Raw genomic sequence first — 24,938 nt, forward strand, 5'->3', positions numbered from 1 at the left:
GTGTGCCCAGGACTGAAGGACCACTGGTCTCTGAAATAGTATAGGCGTCCACCTACCTGACTGGTCTCAGTGGGAGGAAGCAGGTTTGTTTCCTCTACCACGGCCACTTTTCCCCCGGGAGACGGATCCAGCCCTAACTCTGTAGGGGGCTCGACCTCTACCCCCTCTTGCGCTCCTATTAAGGCCGTGAAAGACCCCACAGCCTTCATAGGTAGGGTTGTGCGCTGGCGAGGAGGCGTGCGTAGAGGCGCAGCAAGGGTTGGGCTGGTTGAACCAGCACATACTGTTGAGGTTGAGCCTTGGAGGTGGGCGGTTGGTTCACCGTTGAGACCGGAACTGCCTGAACAACCGTCTGGTGTTGTGGTCTCCTGTGCTTTCTATAACGTTTCCCAGGCCTATTCTGGGAACCGCTAGACTCAGGGTCTTCCACTTAAAGGCGGAGATACCCCACGGGAGCGCAGACTCTGGTTAGCCCTGGTTTGCTTCGCCCAGGACACTGGAGACTTCATCTTCTGGGAAAAGATTGTCTCCCAGAAAGAACTCTTCATGAGTCTGTTAGGCTCATGAATGAGTGGCATCAGCGAAGAGAAACTTCGGCAGTTCATCTTTGCCACCATGAAGTCATACAGGTCCGACTGGAAACCTGCTAACAGGGATTTAGTCAGAACCTGAAACAATGGCTCCTCTGCAAAGGAGACAGCGGTCGCTTCTGACAGGCACAGCGAGTTCAAAGACCGGCTCAACCGACACCGTGCCTCGAACTCAGCCTTCAGGAGAGCTTCAGAGAAGCTTAGGAAGCTGCTCGCTGAACTGGTTTTGACCACGCAATCTGCGTCAATTTACCGACAGTAAATGTGGGCGGGCGTCTCTCAGAACTCATCACCCCTGGGAAGATCATGGAGAGCGTGGATCTGATTCCCGAAGCTGAGGCAAGGGTTTGCCATCCAAGCAAGCCTGGCGGTTGCGATAGCAACCTTGTTCAGGCAGGGGTGGGCAGCTTATCCCTGAGAGAAAACATAGCGAAGTTGCCCTTGAAGGGGTCAACCGTGTTCTCCGGCTGCCACTCGGGAAAGGTGCGCAAGAGAGCAGATGCACCTGATCCCTAGGGAAGATCACCGTCTCCTTAGGGACCTTGTCTGCGTGCCCAGGCTTCCTCCATCAGCCTACTTGAAGCCTGGGTAGGGGGCAAAGGGATCAGCCGGGAAAGAACTCCAGTTCCTCTAGACACCTGGTACCTAGACCTTCAATGGTCAAGGTGTCTTCATGCGGATAACACGAAGAGAGCAAAACGCCATGGGTTCCCTACATCAAAAGGAGGGAGGGTAGCAGTGTCAGGGATCTGATAGTGCGGTCCCGGCCCCACCGGGCGTGCCATATCAGCAAAGGAGATTCTCTAACTTTGAAGCCTCTCCGTCAACTTTGAGAGTTTGGCCTCTACCTCCGTGAGAACCTCTCCAACAACATCCCATAAGCGCCTCAGGGTCAAAGGCAGGCTGGCGGGAGGGCTGGGCCTGGCCACCCTCTTACTCGCTCCTTTGCCCGAGGTACCTGGTTTGCTCCCGGAGGCCACAGGTTCAGCAACCTTTGGCTTCGACGGGGAAAGGGATGCCTTGCGGGAAGACGAGGACTTGAAGCCCTTCGCCTTCCACGACTTCTTCAACTTGGGACAGTAGACTGGCGCTGTCCCTCAAGATAGAAAGATTTAGCAAAGCCCTGGAAAGAAGATACAGAGGATGAAGGGGAATCAAAAAGGGTGTCCGCCCCACTGCCTCACCCTCTCTACCTACCTCCTGGTCCTGCTCGGTGTTCATGGGCTCCAGGTCCAAATCCAGGCGGCGGCGTCCTCTGAAACCTCCCGTAAAGGGGTCCTCTTGCAGTGGCTGGTCACGACCGGATCTGCTCGATGATGGGTGCGGCCACATCAGCTGGTGCGGCCGCAGCGATCCGGGCGCGGGGTGAGCAAGTCCCTCAGCTTCCCGTCAGGGCGTGAGGGCTTCCCGGCGGGGCGTTCCTCCCGAACCCAGCCACCCAGGCGCGGAGAGACTCTAGGGCCTCCTTCTTGGAGGACTCGTCGGCCTGAAAGGGAGCAGGGAATCAAGGAAGGGCTAATATACTGTAAAATATATAAGCGTTAGAACATAAGATATGAAAACATAGCAAACTGTAACTAACTTGAAGAGCGAAGTAAGCAGCTTACCGACTCGTCCTGGATGCATCCACAGGCGCGAAGCAAACCTCACAGCCTTCGGATGCCAGGCGATCAGGTCATCAAGCCGGACCGCACAGCCAGCGTGGGTCCGACACACCACATGCCCGTAGGGTTGGTGGAGGGTAGCGTACATCCGGGCTCCTCACAACGAACAGTCTGTAAGTGTGAACAGTATATGAACCTACCACTCTAAAAACTTAAACTAAGCAGGCACAGGTATTTTCAAACTGTACTGCGGAGCACTCGGCGGAATGAAAAACCCGTCACCGGCCAGACCTACCAGAAAAAGTAACTTAAATTTAAGGTAAGCAAGCTCCTCGACTGCGGAATACTCTGGGCGGAGCAGAGAGCAGTCAACAGGACCCTTACCACAAGGGATGCCGGGAATAAAGCGGCCAGAGAGCAAAGGGTAGGATCACGGACTCTGATAACAATAACAAGAAAACAAATATATATCCGGCCGGGATGAGCCATTGGGAACAATAAAAATGCATATATATACAGAGGATGGTAACATAATCGGTTAACAATGACATAAAAATCAGCATTCCCGGAGTCCGGCACCACCCCCTCCGGGGATCCCAAGCCTCCACTGCTGAGAACAATAGAAGGGTGAGGCTACAAAACACCACAGATCACAAGGGCAGGTGTAGCGCCAGTCAACCCAACTAGAGCATCCCGAGCGCCGGAGGCGAGCAGCGGGACAAGGCTGAGAAAAAAGTAACCCTGAATGTTGAAAACCTGCTCGATCCTAGGAGGCGGGTTAACGAGACACTGAGCCAAGAAAAATGCCATCTGGGACCAGCCCTGGGAGGAGCGATCCCTCCCACCAGGGAAGATCCAACAACTCGGGGTGAGTCGTCGGACACTGGCGTCACCCGCGAGAAGATGACAAGAGCTGGACCCAGGGTAGATCAGGGTAGAAAGGGGAGGGGAGGGTTGGTGGGGTAAGAAGGGAGTAGGCCAGAGCAGAGGAAAACAGGAGATTGGGAAGATGCCTTCACCTGCTCAACTGTAAACACAACCACGCTAGGTAAATAATACCAGCTTGGAGAGACCATAGCCTACCCGAAAGGAAAGGAAAGAATAGCGACCTAAGGCCTACATACTCTCACCCACACATAGCCGTAGCCTATGAAATAAAAAAGGGAGAAGAAAGGGAGGGATGAGGAAACAACAGGAGGAGAAATTCCCGTGCGAAGACCAACCAGAGCGAAAAAGAGATGCTATAAAGCATGGAGGAGACACACCCACAGAAAAAACCTCTACCCTCCGTAAAAGGGGGAGGACAATGGGGTCTCACTCCACAACCCAAACAACGGTCAGTGGATAGAACAACAACAGAAACTCCTCTACCTGCTGATCCCCTCCAACTCCGCTAACCTAACCCAGGGTGAAAGGGAGAGCAGGGAGGCCAATAAGCATAAAATAAAAGCCTAACATACACTAGGCAGGATATAGGAAACCCCACACAAAGGAAAGTAACCAGAATAATAATAAATCACCATCATATATATATTAAACAATAAAATAATCTTGTGCTTGTGCTAGCGTAGCCTAACTGAGAAAGCGACAGGAAGTAAACAGGAAAACTGTACCTGGCCTTTACGGTAACAATTAATAATTCTAAGCAGTGAAAACATGACGTCAAGCACAAGCAAAATAATAATTATAATAATTATAAAGCTATAACTGTCAGGGGAAACATCCTGGGAGTTACTAAAGCGGGAAGATAACGGGGAACCCAAATGCAGGAACCCTAATGATGCGGTTCAACAAAATTATCGTTAAAACACCAAAAAACCCAGCCAGGAAAGCATACCAGGATGAATCCTAGGAAATAACGATAGGCAATGTAATCGACAAAGAGAACCCCAAACAGAACAAGCTGGACGGGCATACCTCGTGGTCGACATGGCTGACTAGGGGACGCCGTAGCGTCATAACAGAACCATGTATAATTAATAAATACGGGCTGAAACAGCCAAACTTATCATAAAAACCCCACAATAAGATGGTACTTAACTTGGATACAGTAAAGCTGCTGGACGACATGCTTGGAAAGGCGAAAAAAGGCCAAAAGCACAAGAACAAAAAACTCAGCAACAACAACGATCACGTGCTAGAAATGGAATGAGTTCAGATGGCGATGGGTGCATTATGCTTGGCGGGCGGGTGAGTGTGGGAGCTGGTACAGCTCTCCGGCTCTTCCGAGGGATTTTGCCATTGGGATGTCTTTCGAGTGTGGTTCTGTGGTTGTGATTCTTCACTCACCCTTATCCATACCGCGCCTTCTTGGTATAAGAAGGCGCTCGATCTGGGGGTAGTAACCCCAGCATTCCTGATAGCTTTTTTCTCTGGTATATTTAGCAATATTTATACCTAGAAATTCGTGCAAGAAAGGAATTTCACCGGGTGACACAGGGACGAACTCAGAAACAACCAGATAACTGAAAAAAAAACTACTCCTCATCCACTGAGAGTGGTGGGTGTTCCAGGTATATTGTATCTCCGGCTCCCCCCAAAAATTCTGCACCTTACTACAAGGTGAAGAGATAGGAGGAGAAAATCCTTTGCTTCCTTCCTCCCTCAGTGCCATGCCAATTACTAATAATGGTTCTATTCAAACAATGTTTTGATTTCAAGGAAAATTTAGAAGTGAAGAACTATTACACTTCCAGTGGGCCAATTGCCAAATGGCAGTGAGTGCCATATTGAGCCTGAAAGCTAATGAGGGAGAGGCAATTCTGGCATCTTAGCTTTCCTTTAACAGGTAAGCAAATCATTCTCCGGAATCTGAGATTGCATCTCAAAAACAAAGTTCACTGGAGATGAAGGACAATGCATTCATAGACCGAGGGTGAGACAGGATCTTGTCTGGACACCCTGGGTATGGATGGTCCTCTGATTAAAAAGCTTTTTAGGTAAAACCTGAAAGCTCAAGCTAGACATTTCGCTCACTCTCCCAAAGCCAGGGATGTCCAACTATCACTTAAGGGAGAAAGCACGGATCCTGTTCACAGACTGTCTCCCTGAGCAGACCCTGCTTGCTTGTCTATAGTCTGAAGCTCATTAACTTGTTTGGCATTCGCTAGGGCTACAAGGAACAGATTTTTCTAGTTAAGAGTCTTGGAACGGAGAGGCTTAATAGAGGGGCCCATCAACCACTTGTGAGCTATGTCCAAATTCCAATATACGGAGTAGACTCCTCTCTGCTTTGTTAGTCTCGAAAGACTTCATGGGTCGCTAAGATCTTGGTTAGAGGATAAAACTAGAGCTAAAGAAGAATTTGCAGACGAGATGTTGTAGCTGTTACACCACTGACGGAAGATTGCCTACTTAGATTGGAGTACTTGGCAAGAAGACTGCTGTCTGCATCTTGCAACAGTCTCCACAGTCGGTCTTGAAAACTTCACTTCTTCCAGGCAAGCTCCCAGACAGTCTGTAAATGTCTCTGAGAAAAGAGTCATCCACCCTTTGGTGATATCCTCTGAAGTGAGGTTGTCCGAGTAGATATGGATTGTGGAAGGAGTCGTGAAGAATCCACCAACAACCATATCTGGTTCGGGAACCAATATTCACGGTGCAGAAAGGGGCCAAGAGTTATGTTACATTGCGATGAACCTGAAAACTTGTTCAGCCCTCCCTTGACCAAGTTGGAATGTGGAAGGGCATTAAAGGTCCAGGTTGGACCTAACTTGCAGTTGGGCGTCAGTTGCCCGTGCAAGAGGGTCTAGGATTGGAGAACGAAATGAGGAAGGCAACAGTTCCTTGAGGCGGCAAACCGGACCACATTGACCTGTCCCACAGATTCCGCCAGACCAGAGGATCCAAGGTCCACTTGGCGGGGAGGACATGCTTCTGACAGTTCAATGCATCTGCCATAACTAATTTGTGCCCTGAAAAAGCTGAGTGACTGGAAAACTCGATTTGATATGCCCATCATAGGAGTTCTCTGCTGACTGGTGGGAGGGAGAGAGATGAGAGAGTGAGTGAGTCTCCTTGCTTCTTTCTTTTCCATATGCTTAAGGACTGTGGTCTTGAAGTAAGATTACCACAGTCTAGGTGTGAAAAAGGGTCAAGAAGCATTGAAGCCATGAGTGCAAAGCTTTCAGCTATCTGACAGAAATGAGAATATTTTTAGGACTGTGGTCTTGTGGCAAGAATACCACAGTCTAGGAGGCTGATAAGCGTTGAAATCGTAAGTGAAAAGCTTTCAGCTGTCTGAAAAGATTCTGCTCTTCTGAGGGCCGCACATCCCAGAAACTACCTAGTTCCCCAAGCAGGCTCCCCAACCCTGATCCTAGGTGTTTAAATGGAAAACTAGGTCTGGGTTTGTAATATGAAGGCACTTCCCTTCCAGTGGTTCATGTTCATTGTATACAGGCACTTCCCTTCCAGTGGTTCAAGTTCAGACAGCCACTACTGTAGGTCAACCTTATTCAGGGCTAAGGGGAAAAACAAAAGTGTCCAGCTGCATTTCCCTGCCCCTAATGTTAGAAAACCTCTTCGCACTTTCCTTCGAAGGTAACTGAAAAAGTCAGTCATCGAGGTAAAGAATGACGTTCCAGAACATGAGGTCAAACGCGAGAGAAGTGAGGACTCGAGAGTAGGCTTGCCATAGAGAGGCCAGAACACAGATCCTCACACTAGAGGACTCTGTCCTGCCAGACGTACTTGAGATACTCCCAGAGTCCGGCAGGGACATGGGAGGATACCTCCTGCATAACTCAGGTTTTCATCCAAACACCCTTGGGGAGTGGATGACAGGACTGTCTGGTTCATCTCTATCCTGAATTTTGTCTTCTATTCCAAGAGAAAAAGGGGCGTAGCGGGCCATGCAGATTCTTTGGCTACTGTGCAGCTTCACAGACAACCAAGGGAACTTGCAGATCCTCATCCGGACCCACAGACCACCATGCAGACTAGTTGCTGACCCTGCAGACTCTTTGACCGTCAGCAGATACTTGGACAATTGAGCAGACTTCATTATTGGACCAATAACATTAGGCACAGGCCGAAGACATGTGGAAAACACGGAAACCTAGCACAGGCAAAACTGTGGGTTTGACAAACTAAGCCAAACCCTCCAGCAGAACAGACACAGTTCTCTCAACTGTCTCCTGAGGGAAGAGGAAATGTAGGCCAAGAGGCGAAAATAACAGCGCTGAATGCAATGTGAGACTCCCTCAGCAGTAAAAGAGCACCCAAGTTTTCTCTTCTAGAGGTTTCAAAGTAAAGAGCGGAGATCTCTATAAAAGATCTCAATCGTCCTTACCCATACAGGGTAGGACTCGGAGACAAACCAAGGTAATGTCTCTCAACTAAAAACTGGAAGTCCTCTATCTTCTCAACCAGAGCTCCTGCTGTCTAAGAGGAGGGAGCTTTCTTCACGAAGCTCAAAAATACTGGACATATATGTCTTCCAAAAAGGGAACCTCTCTATACGCAGACTAATACTCTCTGTATGGTACCCAGAAGCGGAAGACTGATACTGAAGAATTGGTGCCAGGTTATCGGGAACTGGCGCCGGTCACTTGAAAAAACCGGAGTCAGGCGCTCAATTGGGAACTGGCATTCAAGAAAGAACAAGAGTGCGTTCTAAAAAAAACTGTGAGCAGGTGCTAAATGTTCACAGGTAAGAGTCAAGTACTAGATAGATACTGATGCTCTGTAGCAGACGCCAAGCATTCTGGAATTGGCACCGAGCGTTTGGGAATCAGCACCGGGCGCTCAGGAGTTGGAGCTTGGCGACCAGTGCCAAGCATGCACGGTAGACAGGGGGCGCTCGGAGACTGACTGTCATATGTCACCGAGAGAAGAATCTCTAGTCCACTGGAACGTAAAAGTGTGGTATGCTAAGTTTGGGTTTGTATGATAAAAGATGATTTGTGTGAATTGATTGTTTCGCTTTTGTTGTTGTTATGTTTTTTATTATGTTTATTTTGGGTTTCTGTTATGAATGTCTCATGTATGTTTTCATGTTGTTTTTCTTTTTTATTTGCAGTTTGCTTGAGTGTGATAGGGTAGAGTAACTGGCTTCCCTTCACTTGAACCATAAGAAGCTTTTCCTGGAATAGGAAATGGACATTGGCAACTACCAAAGCAGTTGAACAGTTGGTGAGACCGAACCATTTTCAAGTTCCACAGAGTGAAAGTTATTATGTCAGTTACTTAAGACAGTGACTGTCCTAAATGGGATCGGGGTTAGAGAAAGTGCTCTAATATCTGTAGGCTGATTTTACTGTGAATGAGATCTCAGATTCTCGTTTGGAAGGAGAGAAGAGCTTTTGTGTAGAAAAAGACTGCATGAAGAAATTCCAAATTAATTTCTGCCCTCAGCTTGGATGTCATAGCTAAAATAAACTCTGTAGTGATCCCCAAATTGTATGTTGACTTTCTTGACTATTTCGGATTATTCTGAGAGGAAGTGCTGAGAAAGATAAGGAACTTGAATCAGATATATGCCAGAGTTGGATTATTTGTTGATAATATTTTGACTATTGATAGTATTAAGTTAGGCTAAGTTAGGAAGATTGTTTTGATAAACTTTAGTGGTAGGTCGGAAATAAGTTAGGTTAAGTATTGAAAGATGGTAATTGAAAACTGTGGCAAATGTAAATAAGATTAGGATAAGGTTCTGTTTGAAGGTCTTCAGGCCACTGTAATATTAAGGTAGGTTAAGGAAAGTCAGAGTTTCATTTAATAACCTTCAGATCTATTCCCATCACCCTGTACCAGTTATGTCAAACAGAAAGCCCCTACAATAGGAGATGTCTCATTGTCACTACATCTCTTCAAGGGTTGGGACACGCCGTGAAAAACACCTTGAACGCCTCTGGTCAGGGCTTATTTTGAGTCTGACGGCAACTGGTGGGCACTAAAAGGGACACTCTTCCAACGGCAGTCTGAGGGTCTTCCACTACACAAACTGTGAGTGACAGATTCTACTGAGAAGGTGACTTCCTGTGGGCAAAAACCACCAACCTCCTTTGGACCTTCCATCTAGGAGCATGGGGGGAGGGGGCACTCTGGAGTCACTGAACTCTTGGAAGTTGCTGGGCACTCGGGTGCTGGGTGCCTTCAAGCACTGGACGAGTTTTGGCAGCAAATACTGGCACTCCACAACTGGAAGTTCAGGAGACTAACACCATGGACTTCCAAACCGGAATCTATATCACTAGAGCATATCATTTTGGATGCCTTTTCAATGGTTGTCCACCGATGCCTGGGATCGGACAACAGGCTCGACTGAGGGGGTGCAACTACCCAGGGGCAAACCCATTCAGACTCCCTTGGATCGCAGTATGTCTTCTCCCAGGTTTAGGGGAGCAGGACAGTGGCCTTTGGTCTAGGAGATCCAACAGGCCGGATAGTCACCTCGTCCCCTACACTTCCATCAAGATGCCTTTTCAGTGGGACCATACAACAGGTTCGAATGAGGGGGAAATTACCCAGGGAACTTCCCATCAACCTCCATTGGACTTACACTATGACTACAGTATGATTACTCTACCACAAGGTTAACGTCTGTTAACCCATACACAAGGCTGGCAAAGGCACGGGAGGGAAGCGAGGGAGCCAGGTGTGGGAATAGATAAGAGGGCTAGTAGCAGGAGAGAAAAAAAATATAATGTGGGAAGAGTTGGTGCCAGATGACTGAGAGCTGGCGCCAGGTGCTGGGTGCTCCCAGGACGTGAATGGCACCAAGCGTAGCTGGGCGCCAGGTGAGCTAGTAGCTCCAGAAGCTAGTGAGCACACCTAGGCGCTTGGCACTGAAGCTAGCAGGTGCTCCTGCGTGCTCGGCGACGATTCTCGACCGTCCAGAAAGTTTATTTATCCAAAAGCCCATCGCCACTAAAATAAGTAATTTCTCTCCTTACCACGTTCTGCCCTTACACTTTTTCAGTTCTCTGCAAAGGAAAGTGTAATAAGAAAATGTTCTAAATCAATTCTTTACTGACAATTGTTTTGAAGTACACAAAGTGATTATATGTTAGTTTTATAAGTTAATCGTCATTGTTTTATTTTTATTTTCTGCGTTAGTGAAATGGTATGGGCATTACAAAATGTATAAAAAGCACGTTTAATTTTATAAGATGTTTTTATAGCAAAGCATTCTTTATGTTTATGTTTAAAAAGTATCTTCTTGTGACATCATAGGAAGTGATGTCATAAGACAAAAATGGCGGGAGGGAGTAAAATGTAAACAAACACTGGTGGCAGAGTTGAACAGATTGTAGTACGACAGAGAGAGCTCTCTGATGGTTAGGTCGGTAATTTTGGTTTGTAAGTCTGTTTTGTGGTTTTTGTTGTTGTAAGCTGGATTGTATAGTAAAAGAAGAACAACGTGAACAGGTGGGTGGATCGTATAATTAAGCATTTTTGGACGGGTTAGGCTAGGAAAATTTTCACAAAGTACCATCAAACAAAACATATCTCAGTTCCTTATCAAACATTATTTGAGACTTGCTGATACGTATTCGCCACCAAAAACATCGGTTCAGTAGCGAACATGATACTTTCTATATAATACTCTACTCTGTAAAGGAGAATTAATCAACTGATTGCAAAGTCACTATAACGAAATATGATAAACTTGAATCAGATCGTAATAACAAAACAATAAAATTATGACCCTGAAAGCTGTAGGCTTGAAGGTTACTCAGAATCAGCGATAATATTTCACCGAAATCTGGCTATCTAACCGGCGAATAATAAACAAAGCTGCTGCAAACACCCGATGTTTACACCGAGCGCGGCAGAAAGAGATTGAGGTTGTCTGCTAAGTCATTCCTAGTATTCCCATTATTGTACTTGTAAGTTACTTATATGAAACATTAAACTAAAATCAATCATTAAAAAAAAAAAAAAAGAGGGAACACTCCCTCACAAAGCATCAGAGTTACAAGCCAATCAGCAGCTAGCAAAGCTGATATCCGGCTGTGTGATTGGTTGCTACTATCTCTTCTAACCAATAGCGTGTCATGCTACAATCAGCATCAAGGTAACACACCCTGCTATGTGATTCCTACTTCCAGCCCTTTCTATCTATCTATCCATCCATCCATCTCTCACATACCACTAGAATCCATCTATCTATCTATCTATCTATCCATCCATCCATCCATCTCTCACATTCTAGATATCCTTTGGCATTAAGAGAGAGAGAGATTTTGCCCAGGTGCTCCCCCCTTCATGGTCAATATGTCGATGACTGACAGGACTTCACCTCTCCCCCTAAAGTCAGAGACAGAAAAAGATCACGGAAAACGAAATATTGAGCTAAAATCTTACCTAATTTATTATATTTTCCCTAATGAATTGATATTTTGCTGTGTTTACATTAATATTTGAAAATTCGTAAATCATTTATTTATCATACAAAACAAACGAACATGTTATTTTCATGATAAAATTAAGTTTCATATACAGTATACTTACCAGGTAATTACATAGCTATAGGTTTTCAACCACGGCAGCTTAAAAAATTAAAAATTCGCAGCAGCGCTTCTATTGTTTTGTGTAGGTGACAGGCCCGGCCCACTTTCAGGTACCGAGAGGAACAACTTAGCAGAGAGCTTCAATTCATTTGTTCCCTGATGTCCATAGGAGGGGAGGAGGGGAGGAGGGACGGCTAAGTATATATGAAACTTAATTTGATCACGAAAATAACATTCTCATATAAGTAACTTACCAGGTAATTACATACCTGATTCCACACTGAAAGGAGATGGGATACATGAACATATTCTATTCCAAAACATTAAGAAAAGTAATGACTTTGAAATAGAAAAGTTGCTAGCACTGATACAATGCTTGTTTCCTTACCTGGTACGAGAGCTACTACAGGTGGGTACTGCCTCTGGTTGGTTCTCATCTTAACCTGTAGTGGTGTGGCAGTATAGCCAAGGGTCTCCCCTGCTTCAGTGGGAACTTTGCAGCCAAGGAAGTTTTCCAATGGCTAGCAAAATTTAAAAGGGTGCTGTTCCCCTGGGCGTGGAACCAAAATAAAATCAAACAACACTGTCACCTATGCTGCAATAAAACCACGCCCCCTACCACTAAAAACTGTTGGCTACTCCAGGTACAATGTACCCCCAGGCTTCCCTTGAGACCCAACACCCTACATCAAGGCAAGGGGATAGTAAAGGGAAAGAGGGCCCCCTATTCTTCCTTTCTCAACACCATACCAGCCATGGATAAAGGTCCTAAAGTACAACAATTTTCAAAAAGTTTCCACATCCTTGAGGTAGTGCGAAACGAAAACTTACTTGCACTTCCAAAAGGTTGATTTTAGAATGGCTGAGAGAGACATATTGTGCCTAAATGCAAGTGTGGGAGCAACAGCCCTAATCTCATGAGCTTTAACCTTAAAGGTGGGTAAGATGTCCTCTTGAATCTGAGTGTGCTTTGGAGATCATATCTCTCAGAAAATAGGACAGAGCATTCTTAGAAAGAGGATGAGAGGGGTTCCTCACTGAGTGCCTGAGGTTGTTAGAAGGTCCCTGATCTTCTTCATCCTTTGCAGGTAGTACCTAAGAGCTCTCACGGGACAAAGGAGCCTTTCTTCTTCCTCTGGTCCCAAGATGTTCATTTTAAGTTTCTAATGGTGAACAAATGGGGTCAGGGTTTTGAAGGGTCCTCATTCTTGGCAAGGAACCTAAGAGAGAAGGAGCAGATCGCATCCCCTTGTGAAAAGCCAACTTTCTTGTCGACTGCTTGGAGCTCACTAATACTTTTGGTGGTGGACAACGCCACAAGGAAGAGAGTTTTCTTGGTAAGGTTTTTCAGTGAGACAGACTGGAGAGGCTCGGAGCTGGGACCTGAGAGCCATGCCACTTTAATACTACATCCAAATTCCAAGAAACTTAATCTGACCTCTCTTGCTTGGAAGTCTCAAAGGATCTGATGAGGTCGCTAAGGTCCTGGTTGGAGGATGGATCCAGACCTCTATGTTTAAAGGCTGAGCTGAGCATCAACCTATACCCTTTAATAGTAGAGGGCGACAAGTTCCTGGAGGATCTCAGGTAAAGCAAAAAGTCAGCTATCTAGGTTATAGATGTTTCAGAAGAATGGACGTTATGGGGGCTGCACCGTCTTCTGAATACTGTCCACTTGGACTGATGGAGCTTGCTAGAAGAAAGTTGTCTGCATCTAGCTTCTGTAGCTGGATTTGAAGAACCTTTTGCTCTGACAAGGCTCCTGACAGGCAGGGTGGACAACCCTTGGTGGAACCTAAAGAAGTGGGGTTGTCTGAGCAGTGACCGTTTTTGCAGAAGGAGCCTCAGGAAATCCACTAATAGTTTGAGCAGGTCTGGAAACCATTCCTTCTTGAGCCAGAATGGAGCAACTAAGGTCATTGATGCATTCCAATGAGACGAAAACTTGTTTATTGCCTCCCTGATCATCCTGGAAGGAAGGAAGGCGTACAAGTCAAATTTTGTCCAGTCCAGGACCATGGCATCCATCACCCATGCAAGAGGGTCCGGGGCTGGAGAACAGAAGAGAGGAAGGGGGTGGTTCCTCGATGTCGCGAATAAGGTCTATGGTGGGCTTGCCCCATAACCTCCACAGATTGTTGCAGTCTAGGACCTGCTTGAGACAGCTCAACTCATCTGCTAAGACGTTCAGTCTCCCCCTGATGAACCGAGTCATATCGTCACCTGGTTGGATTCCACCCAGAGGAGATCTTTCGCATCCTCATAGAGAGAGAGGAGTGGGCACTTCCTTGTTTGCTATGTATGACAGGGCAGTAGTGTTGTCTGCATGCACTACTACTGTCTTGCTGAGGGCTAGAGTCAAAAAGGACTGGAGGCCCAGGTGAAAAACCCTCAGCTCCTTGACACTGATGTGGAAGTTTCTTTGTTCCGTGGACCACGTCCTAAAAACTTCTCGACTCCCTAGAAGGGCTCTCCAACCTAGATCTGAGGCATCGGAATAAAAGTCTAGGTCAGGGCTCAACGGAAGAAGAGACTTCCCTCCTCGAAGTCTTTCTTCCCACAACCACCATCGAAGGTCTCCTTTGATCTCTGATGTGATGGAGAAGAAGGAATCTGGTTATGTCTTCCTGCTTCAGTTCACCTTGAGAAAGAACTAAAGAGGTCTATGTGTAGTCTGCCCAACTTTACGAACTGTTCCACAGAGACCAGAGTCCCCAGCAGACTCATCCACTGAATTGCTGAGCAGATTGGGGGAGAGAGAGAGGAACTTTCAAACAGTTTGCAGGCAGGAGCTGACTCTTTTGGGGGAAAGAAAAGCCTGGGAAGTCTGTGAGTTCAGGATCATCCCCAAATATAGAATCTCCTGTGTAGGAGTCATTTGAGATTTCTGTTTGTTGGTCAGAATGCCCAACTCTTGTGTTAGGCAAAGATTTTTCTTTAAGTCCTCCATGCACTCCTCCTTTGACGGGGAACGGAGAAGCCAGTCATTTAAATAAAGGCATATGTTTATGCCGAGGAGATGGAGCCATTTGCCAAGAGGAGCGAGAATCTGTGTGAACACCTGAGGGGCTGCAGACAGGCCAAAGCACAGGGCCCAATACTGGAGAACTCTGGCCTGAAATGGGGACATGGAAGTAAGTGTTCTGCATGTCCAAGGTGATCATCCAATCGCCCAGCTGGATGGAAGACATGACTGAATGGTCTGTCTCCATATGAAATTTCACCTTCTGAACGAAAAGATTCAGGGCGCTGACATCTAGAACGAGTCTCCAGCCCCCCAATGACTTGGTGACTATGAAGAGACGGTTGTAGAACCCTTTTGAGTTCTGCTGCTTGACTTCTTCCACAGCTCCCTTGAGAAGGAGGGACTCACCTCCTGAGAAAGGGCCGAAAACTTCTCAGAGCCTTCTGAGTGCGCAGTCAAGATGAGTGGAGACCTGACTAAAGGAGGCTTCTCCTTGAATGGGATGGAGCAGCCCTCCTTTAGGACCTTGACTACCCAAAGTTCTGCTCCTCTGCAGATCCATTCCTCACAAAATGGGTGGAGTTTGGCTCCTACCTGGCCACAAAGGACTAAACTTTCATTTCCTAGGGGCAGGCTTGAAAGTGGACTTCTTAACGGACCTTGGCAGGGGACGTAAATTGGTGTGAGGTCTTGGCTGGAGCTTCTGCTTCCCTCCACGAAAGGGCTGGGGTTGCAGAGGAGAAACTGACTTAGTGATGAAGGCGGAAGATTCTCTTTGTCGCTTAGTGGACTGAGCTAGAAGATCGTGCACTGACTTTTTCTGCAAGTCAGATAAGACCTCTTTGACAATGTCTTGGGGGAAGAGATGCGACTTGTCCAGTGGCGAGAAAAGGAGAGCTGACTTCTGGGTTAGGGTGCCCCTTTTTGTAGTGAAGGAACACCACAACTCTCTTTTTCTTTAAAACTTCCATGGCAAAGATAGGCGGGTTCTAAGGAACCATCCCTTACTGCCTTATCGGTGCACAACAACACTCCCAGCCAGTACGAAGCAAATTCTTCTGCCAGGACCGGGCAGTCCTCAATCTTCTTTGCTAGTGATCCGACAGTCCAGTCGAGGAAGCTAAGGACTTCAAACACTTGAAGATGTTCTTGATGAGGTGGTCCAACTAGGGAGATTAAAACATAACCTTTACTGATGCAAACGCAGTTCTCGAGACAAATTGACTAGACCAGAGGAGTCTCCTTGAGAGGAGGCAGCAACTCCCAAAGGAGGGGCTTCTCCAGTGGCATAGCAACGATATCTCATCTGAAGAAGTTTACTTGGAGGAAAAGCAAGTGTGGCTTTACCCTGCTCCATCTTCAAGGTGAGCCAATCATCCACTTCTCAAAGAGCTTTCCTCGAGGGGAAGGAAAGTACGAACTTGGGGAGCCTAGCATTGTTGGTGGGCCGTTTCCTCATGAGGGAGGTCGAACCCTGTGATACTGAGCCAGCAGCCGTGAAGAAATCAGGAAAGTTAGCCACGAAAAACTTCAGTAAAGCAGAATATGCCGAAGGAGGGGTGGAATCCTGTTCACAGTCCTCATCTGACAAGACAGGAGACAAAGATGTATCCTTGGGCTTAGAAGCCACTGGGGTTTTCTTTAAAAAAAATTCATAATCTCTGCTAAATGGTGCCTGATTACAGCTAATGAGGTCTTCTTGGGACAACAAATGCTCTTGTGGAGGAGAAGGCGGCAACAAATGCACGAGAGTTGGTGCCAGGCGCTCGGGAGCTGGCACCACATGCTTGGGAGTGGGAGCTTGGCATGAGGAGGCAGGCGCCCAGCGCTCAGGGGTAGGTGGGCGCTCGGAGGCAGGAAGGAGTTTTGAAGCAGGTGACAAGCACCTGAGCAGATCTTTCAGGCGCTTGGGAATCAAAAATGGGTGGTCAAGATACAAGGACTCCGGGCTGTCCCAAGCAGACAGTGGTTGAGCTGAAGAGGGGGGCAGGAAGTGGATCAGCGAAGCTGCAGGAGGGCTGATGGATATGACTGGTCTCCTTGTACCTCTTGACTGGAAGAGGAGAGCAGTCTGCATCAGCAGTGTCTTTTAAATGGATGCAAAAAAGCTGGGTGCGCTATGGGCACCTCATCAAGACTGGAACCTTCCGATTCCAAAGAAAGTTGATGCGCACTCACTGAGACACCCTTCCAATAGCGCTTTGTCCCAGCCTGGGAATGGGCCGCAGGCTCGATGGAAGGGGCGACTACCTGTGGGCAAACCCCACTGGCCTCCCTTGGACCTCCGGTATGTCTTCTCCCTGGTGCAGGGGAGCAGGACAAGGACCTTCATCTAGAAGCATGGATGGGATGAGCAGCCACCTCCTCAACATGCACAACACTATCACTTTGCACACTGGTAGACTCTGTCCAACAGGCCGTTAAGGGAATCCCCCAATTCTGCCACAGTACTAACCACTAAATTAATTTTCTGGTTGAACCTTGATTAGAGGCTGGCAATGGCATCAAGATTGGAAGTATGGAAAGCTGGCACAAGAGTATCTGGTAAAGAAGTAGGAGGGCTAAGGATAGGAGACATAGCAGGAATCGGAGAAGAAGGAATAGCGCTTTTGTCTACGATACTAGGTAAAGGGGTAGACTCTAAGCTAGATCTGTTTTCAGCTCTAGAGGCCACATTTCTCTCCTGTCCCTTTCAAGTTTGTCAAATTGAGACTTCAATACCTTCCACTTTTTATCATCCCAATCCTGACATTCTGTGCAAGTGCTATCCTTATTGCATTCCTGCCCCCTACATTTAACCCTTAAATGCCTACTGGACGTATCACACGCCGACTAAAATTGTCTGTTAGGTGCCAAGTGGACGCACTGCACGCTGACTACAAAAAATTTCAACCTTTGGTCAACTTTGACTTCACCAAAATGGTTGAAAAACGAATTGTAAACTAAAACTCTTACATTCTAGTAATATTCAATCATGTACCTTCATTTTGCAACAAATTGGAAGTCTCTAGCACAATATTTCGATTTATGGTGAATTTTTGAAAAAACTTTTTCTTACGCCCGCCGTAACCTTCGGCTGAAAATTTCAGAAATTCTTTCGTCATTTTGTCGTAATTTTGCACTGTTCTATATTAGCCCGTTACATAAAAGTTTTATATATGAAAATGTGCGCAATTTCATGTACAATACAACAGAAAATAACTCATGGTTGTAGCTTATCAGTTTTGAAATATTTTCATATAAATCACGATAACTGCTAAAATTTCAACCTTCGGTCAACTTTAACTCGAATTTAATGGTAAAAACGCAATTGTAAGCTAAAATTTTACATTCTAGTAATATTCAATCATTTACCTTCATTCTGCAACCAATTGGAAGTCTCTAGCACAATATTTCATGATTTATGGTGAATTTCTGAAAAACTTTTTTCCTTATGTCCGCGCCAGAAATTCTTTCATCACGTTGTCGTAATGTTTGCATTGTTTTATATTAGTCGTTACATAAAGTTTTATATATGGAAATGTGCAATTTCATGTAGAATACAACAGAAAATAACCATGGTTGTAGCTTTATCAGTTTTGAAATATTTTCATATAAATCACGATAACTGCCAAAATTTCAAGCTCGGGTCAAATTTAACTCAACCAAAATGGTAAAAAATGCAATTATAAGCTAAAACTCTACATTTTAGTAATATTCAATCATGTACCTTCATTTTGCAACAAACTGGAAGTCTCTAGCACAATATTTTCGATTTATGGTGAATTTCTGAAAAAAAAAAAAACTTTTTCCCACGCCTGCGCCACATGAACTCGGCCGAACATCTCAGAAATTCTTTCACCATGTTATTGTTTGATGTTTGCATCATTTTACATTAGTCGTTACATAAACTTTTCTATATGAAAATGTGCGCAATTTCATGTAGAATACAACAGAAGATAGCTCATGGTTGTAGCTTTATCAGTTTTGAAATATTTTCACATAAAAATCACGATAACTGCCAAATTCTTTTCAACCTTCGGTCAACTTTAACTCGACCAAATGGTAAAAACGCAATTGTAAGCTAAAACTCTTATATTCTAGTAATATTCAATCGTTTACCTTCATTTTGCAATAAATTGGAAGTCTCTAGCACAATATTTCGATTTATGGTGAATTTTGAAAAAAAAACATTTTCCTTACGCTCCGCCGTGTAACTCGGCCGAACATCTCAGAAATTCTTTTGTCTCGTTGTCGTAATATTTGCACCGTTTTATATTAGTTGTTACATAAAGTTTTATATATGAAAATGTGCGCAATTTCATGTACAATACAACAGAAAATAACTCATGGTTGTAGCTTTATCAGTTTTGAAATATTTTCATATAAATCACGATAAATAGAAAAAAATTCGACTTTCGGTCAACTTTAACTCGACCGAAATGGTCGAAAATCTGCAATTGTAAGCAAAACACTTACAGTCTAGTAATATTCAATCAATTAGCTTCATTTTTCAACAAACGGGAAGTCTCTAGCACAATATTTCAATTTATGGTGAATTTTTAAAAAAATTTTTTTACGTCTCATGCTGAAATTCATGCATCATTTTGTGATAATATTTTCTGTGTTGCTTTGATCTTTTACAATTTGTTATATACCAAAATCATCGCAATTTAGTGTACATCACAACTTAAAAAAATTAACTCATTAGCTTTAACTGTTGTGCTTACAGCGCGATTTGTATACAATTATGTAAGTTTTTTTTTTCGCTGTCATATATTCCAATATTTATATATAATAATGATATTTTTTTCATTTCTGATGGTTGCACACTAAACTTCAGGCAATGACAAAAAAAGGAGCCAAAAATGAACTCTTAATCTTAAAAACTAAGCGTGCTGTGATTTTTTGAAAATGTTTTTTCCGCTTCGGCGCTAACTCACCGAACGCCGCCGGCATACAGGAGACGTTTTAGTAAATAGAGGCTCGGCGTTTAAGGGTTAACACACTTAGTGTGAGAGTCATACGAAGACTTCGTTAACCTAGAAATTTCCATGGTTGGAGGGTGGGTCAGATGGCTGGGCACCATGGCAGAGGAGGGGCAGCAAAACTGTGTAAAGGAACTCACCCAGAAAAGGGGCTGTTTTGGAAGGTGGGTGGAGCTGGGGAACAGTCTCCCTGGCTGGAAAGGGATGGAGATGTAGTACTGGATGGGTGAAGAGGGCTAGGTAGACATCTGATTTGCTAGAGCTTGTTTTGTTTCATGCTTTTACATGTGTGATTTTTCCACATTTTACTAAAGGATGTGTACATTACTGTGTTGTAACTTGTGATGAAATACATCAACCACAAGGAAAAAGAAGAAGAAGAGAGAGAGAGAGAGAGAGAGAGAGAGAGAGAGAGAGAGAGAGAGAGAGAGAGAGAGAGAGAGAGAGAGAGAGAGAGAGAGAGAGAGAGAGATGGGGGTTGCCTCATGTTAAATATCAAAAGAGTGAAATTGTTCATGAATTATTGGAGAAAGAGACTAACTTGAGAGAGGGTGAACTGATATTATGTTTACATGATACAGTAAAGGATATACAAAGTATGGAGAGAGAGAGAGAGAGAGAGAGAGAGAGAGAGAGAGAGAGAGAGAGAGAGAGAGAGAGAGAGAGAGAGAGAGGTACCACTGACATTGAAGCCTATAACACATACACACTCCTTTATTTTTATTTTTAATTTACACTATTCTCATTTTTATTTTTACTGTATTATCTCATTTTTTTATTTTTACAACCAAAAAGACAAATGCAAATGTGTGCACAGGGTACGCCTTTGCGTTGGCTTGTTGCAAGACTCAAGTTATTGTGAGGTCAAAGAAACAGAACTGGGTACTAACTGATTTATTTACCTGGACACAGGTATACATAGCAGTGTGTGGACGAAAACGGAGTGCCCAAGCTCCGACTGCCATGACCCGCACACTGAGTGAGAGCAATTTGTGTTTGTTAGCAGGTAGTAGTTGACCATGCCGAGGAACTCCTGCAGGGACTTGATGGATTTTGGTGTTGGAAACTTCTTCACTACGTCCATTTTGGAGGCCATGGGGCAGACACCTGCCAGAGAGATCTCGTGGCCCAGGAAGTCTACCTTTTCCACTCCGAAGGTACACTTGTCAAACCTGACAACCAAACCGTTCTCCTGAAGGCGTTTTAGCACAGCTCGGACGTGGCGCAGGTGCTCCTCCGGGGACCTGAGAAGATCAGGATGTAGTCTTACATAGCAGACGAGAAAGGTAGGTCCCCAAGATGGTGTCCATAAGGTTGGAATGTAGGCCCCGCGTTCCTGAGGCCAAGGTGGTAGGAGAAGGTATACGCCTCTGAATGGCGTGATGATGGCTGTCTTCGGGATGTCGTCAAGGTGCGCTGGTACCTGAAAATAGGACTTGAGCATCCATTTTTGCGAATATCTTGGCCCCGTGCAGGGCACCTGTTAGGTACTGCATGTTCAGCAGGGGATAGTGGTCCAGTGTTGTTACTAGGTTCAGCCGATGATAGTCCCCACAGGGCCTCCAGGAACCGTCTAGTTTCCTTACCATGTGGAGGGGGGAAGCCCACAGACTCAATGCCTTCCTGCAGATACCCATCCGTTCCATCTCGGCGAAGGATCGTTTAGCATCTTGGAGTTTCTTGGGTGGCAGGCGGCAGAACTTGGCATGTGTCGGTGGGCCTGTAGTGGTGATATGGTGATGGATGCCGTGCTTGGCCTGAGCCCCAGGCAACTGACACAGTTCTGGTTTAAAGACATCTGGGAACTTGTGGAGGAGGGCGCTGTATTTGTTTGAAGAGATGGAGCATACGGTGGGCATTCCCGGTCCGGTGGAGAGCAGTCGGGAGTGGCAGGTTCTGATAGCCAGCAGGCATTTTCAGCCGTCATCTACCAGTAGTCCGTGATGTGCAAGGAAATCAGCGCCCAGGAGAGGAAACTTGACATCCATGATGACGAAGGGCCACTCATATTTATGGTATGGTCCAGGATGGATATTCTGTGGGTCAGAGTTCCATAACAGCGGATGGGGCTTCCATTTGCAGCCACTAGTGCGGTTGCGGTGCCGGACATGCGGTCATGGTCCTCCCTCGACAGCAGAAACACAGACTAAATAGCCCCGGTGTCTGCCAGCATCCGTCGTCCTGATATGGTGTCATGGATCAAGAATCCTACTGGCTGGGGTTCCTTTTTTCTGAAAATACAAGGGGCGGCAAGGGGCTCTGCAATTTCTGGCGGCGCTTCCAAACCCCTGATGAAAGTAACACCAGGCTGGATTTTTCCACTTCTGCTGTTGCGGCAGCGCCTTCTTCCTGTATACCATGTTTGTGTCCTCTACTTCAGTTTCTTCTGTTACCAGGTTGCAGGATGCAGGTGTTGCAGTGTATTTGGAGGCCTTGATGGCCTCGTGGAGCTTGTTTGCGACGTTTACCAATTCATCCATTGAGAGGGCATCCGCATCCATTATTTGCGCCCTCATCTCCTGCGGAAGGCGCCGCAGGAATATTTCCTGTGACAAGCTGATCTCCTTCCTCCGTCCATCAGAGTCGACGCCCAGCAGCATCAGGAGACCTCATAGTTCGTCCCAGGTGTCCCTGGGTGATGTGTCCCCTAGGGGCTGAGTCATCAGGTCGAGGGAGTGTTGGGCCTTCTGGGATGGGCATGGAGTATGTGTCGATGAGTTTATCTCGCATGTCTCTGTACTTGACTTTGCCCAGCTGTGAGTCCAACCATGGGGTGATTTTGTTGAAGACCTCCGTTGTCATGGTGACATCCGCCTTGGTCTCCTCATCTGTGATTTGCTCTACTTGGAAATGGACACCTGCCTGCAGAAACCAGGGTGCAGTGTTTTGTCGTGAGAGCAGAGGGAGTTTTATCACCTGGTTTATTACTGCCTCGAAGGCGAGAGGAGGACGTACAGGATCTGTGCGTCCTCGGAACGACTTTCTACCTTAGTGTCTGTCATTTTGCCTCACACCAAAACACAAAATAAGCACTGTATTTAGTCCATTAATGGTGTTTGGGGCTCGTCAGAAGTCAAAACTATACGCCGTTTGGTTCCGTTAATGACTTCTGAATACGGTTGAGTGAATTGTAAATGGCAGGGCCAAACCGTTCGAGAATGCCAGAATGTACTTGAAGGAGGTATGCCATAATTAGTCCATTAGTGGCGTGGGTGTTCTCTGAGGAAGGAGCTTTCAGAGGCCTAGACTTTGTTGCCGTGTGGTTCCGTTAAAGGCTCTCTGAAGGTAAAGCGGCCATGTTGAGTCTGTTTATGGCACAGCCAAAACCACTGTGTTTACCATTGCTCCTCGGGTCACCAGTTGTGGGGTCAAAGAGACAAAACTGGGTACTAACTGATTTATTTACCTGGGCAAGGGTATACATAGCAGTGTGCGGACAGAAACAGAGTGCCCGGCCCCAGATTGCCATGACCCGCACACTGAGTGAGAGCAAATCTGTGTTTGTTAACAGGCAAACAAATAGCAATATTAAGAGACATAATGTACATACAATGATAAAACATATATTGGCAAAAAGGCCAGGAAATTCTACATATGAATATATGAGATTCTTGCTGTGTTGATAAATGCGATACATGATCCCGATTGATGAGAAATGAAGAGACATCTGACGTCTACATTATAAATAGCAAAATGTGTTTCCAACATCTACAAACTTGTATTTTAAATATTTTAATTAGAGATGAAATATCAACAGTGATAAAATATCTTGCACTGTTATGATATGTGTGATAATGATACTTAGGGTCAACTAAACTTATAAAGAAATACTGTAAAGTAAACTGGGGAAAGCAAAAAAAGAACAAGTAAAAAATGTGGCGAAGTTTCTTTGGTGCAATCGAGTTTTCTGTACAGCTTACAATCAAGGCCACAGAAAATAGATATATCTTACGGTGGTCTGGGTATAATGCTGTATGAGCAGCGGCCCCTGAATCTTTAACCACATCCTGGTGGTGGCCTGTCCTATATTGTTGCCAGATGCATGATTATGGCTAACTTTAACCTTAAATAAAATGAAAACTACTGAGGCTAGAGGGCTGCAATTTGGTGCGTTTGATGATTGGAGGGTGGATGATCAACATACCAATTTGTAGTCCTCTACCCTTGTTAGTTTTTAAGACCTGAGGGTGGACAGACAGACAAAGCTGGCACAATAGTTTTGTTTTACAGACGACTAAAAATGGCAATAAGTGATAACGCTCTAACAAACGCAACATGAACGCACACACACTATGTAGAGATGGTAATATCAACATTGATGAAATGCCACATGTACAGTAGATGTAAACACAAAAACACACATAAAGGCACTCAAGTAAAGCTTTCACGATATTATGAGGTGAAATGAAAAATCATTAATTCCAATAAAACAGAAAATTATCTACCATTTTTGAGTAATGTTCTTCAAATGAATTTGCTTTGGACAATCACCACTGAGAAATGCCATATGTACTACAGATGTAAACACAGGGTACTGTATTTTACACAAACACAATTTTCATGATAAGGCAAAATGAGTACAGTAAAACAAATTAAATATGCCGTAGGTACTTATGCATCATTTGATCTCTCATGTGCAACCCTTAAAATTTTGTTCCATAAACATTATTTCATAGCATACATATCGTGTATCATGCGATGGTAAGAGTTGCATTTTCAGTAGCCCAGATGACATACACTAACGTCTTTTCCTCAGTATAATCCCATCTTCTCGTTAAATATATAAAAGTAAAAAATACTGTACAAATAGTATTCAATTACTGGATGAATTTCATTTTCAGTAGATCAAACTGTTGTAGGCTATGCTCGTGCAGAGAATTTCATTATCGGTAGATCATACTGTATTTGGCTATGCTTGTAGGGCAAATTTTATTTTCAGCAAATTGTACTAGGCTAGGATTTCAAATATATTACCAAACTTATGGCTTATGTAACAATTCATAACTATCTCTTATAATTAACAACCACACCAAAGAACTGACATAAACAACATCGAGTATAACATAAAGAAACAAATCAGAAAACAGATGTTTTGAGTGATCTTACTTTAACATAAAAGTATATTTGTTTACCTTTGTATACCTTTTTTACATTTACTGTATGTACAAAAATAAAAATAATGATTCCAGAAATGGATTCATTTCATTTATCAACTAATAAATGACTACTAATTCTTTCGCTACCAGTCTCACAGCTGATTCTTATACATTTTACGATGATAATATAGTACGACAATAATACACCATAAATGGCCTCAGTATGTAAAATATCAGCTTCATTACCATTACCTGTAT

At 44.9% G+C, this 24,938-nt stretch overlaps 2 protein-coding genes across 13 annotated transcripts in view; one reads left to right on the top strand and one right to left on the bottom strand.

Moving 5' to 3' along the window:
• Positions 1 to 11,084, top strand: part of LOC136840251 (cilia- and flagella-associated protein 298) — a 297,225-nt gene extending 286,141 nt beyond the window's left edge. The window contains exon 10 of one of the 3 annotated variants that reach the window (XM_067106876.1): positions 8,217 to 8,838. The gene's annotated coding sequence lies outside the window, so the exon portion shown is untranslated. Of the gene's footprint in view, positions 1 to 8,216 lie in introns of all 3 variants that reach the window. The other 2 variants (XM_067106879.1, XM_067106880.1) reach the window with 2 other exon arrangements.
• LOC136840249 (DDB1- and CUL4-associated factor 8-like) overlaps positions 1 to 24,938 on the bottom strand; it is a 444,913-nt gene that overhangs the window by 122,032 nt on the left and 297,943 nt on the right. The window lies entirely within an intron of this gene.

Source organism: Macrobrachium rosenbergii, chromosome 7, assembly GCF_040412425.1.
Source record: "Macrobrachium rosenbergii isolate ZJJX-2024 chromosome 7, ASM4041242v1, whole genome shotgun sequence".
Lineage (NCBI taxonomy): Eukaryota > Metazoa > Arthropoda > Malacostraca > Decapoda > Palaemonidae > Macrobrachium > Macrobrachium rosenbergii.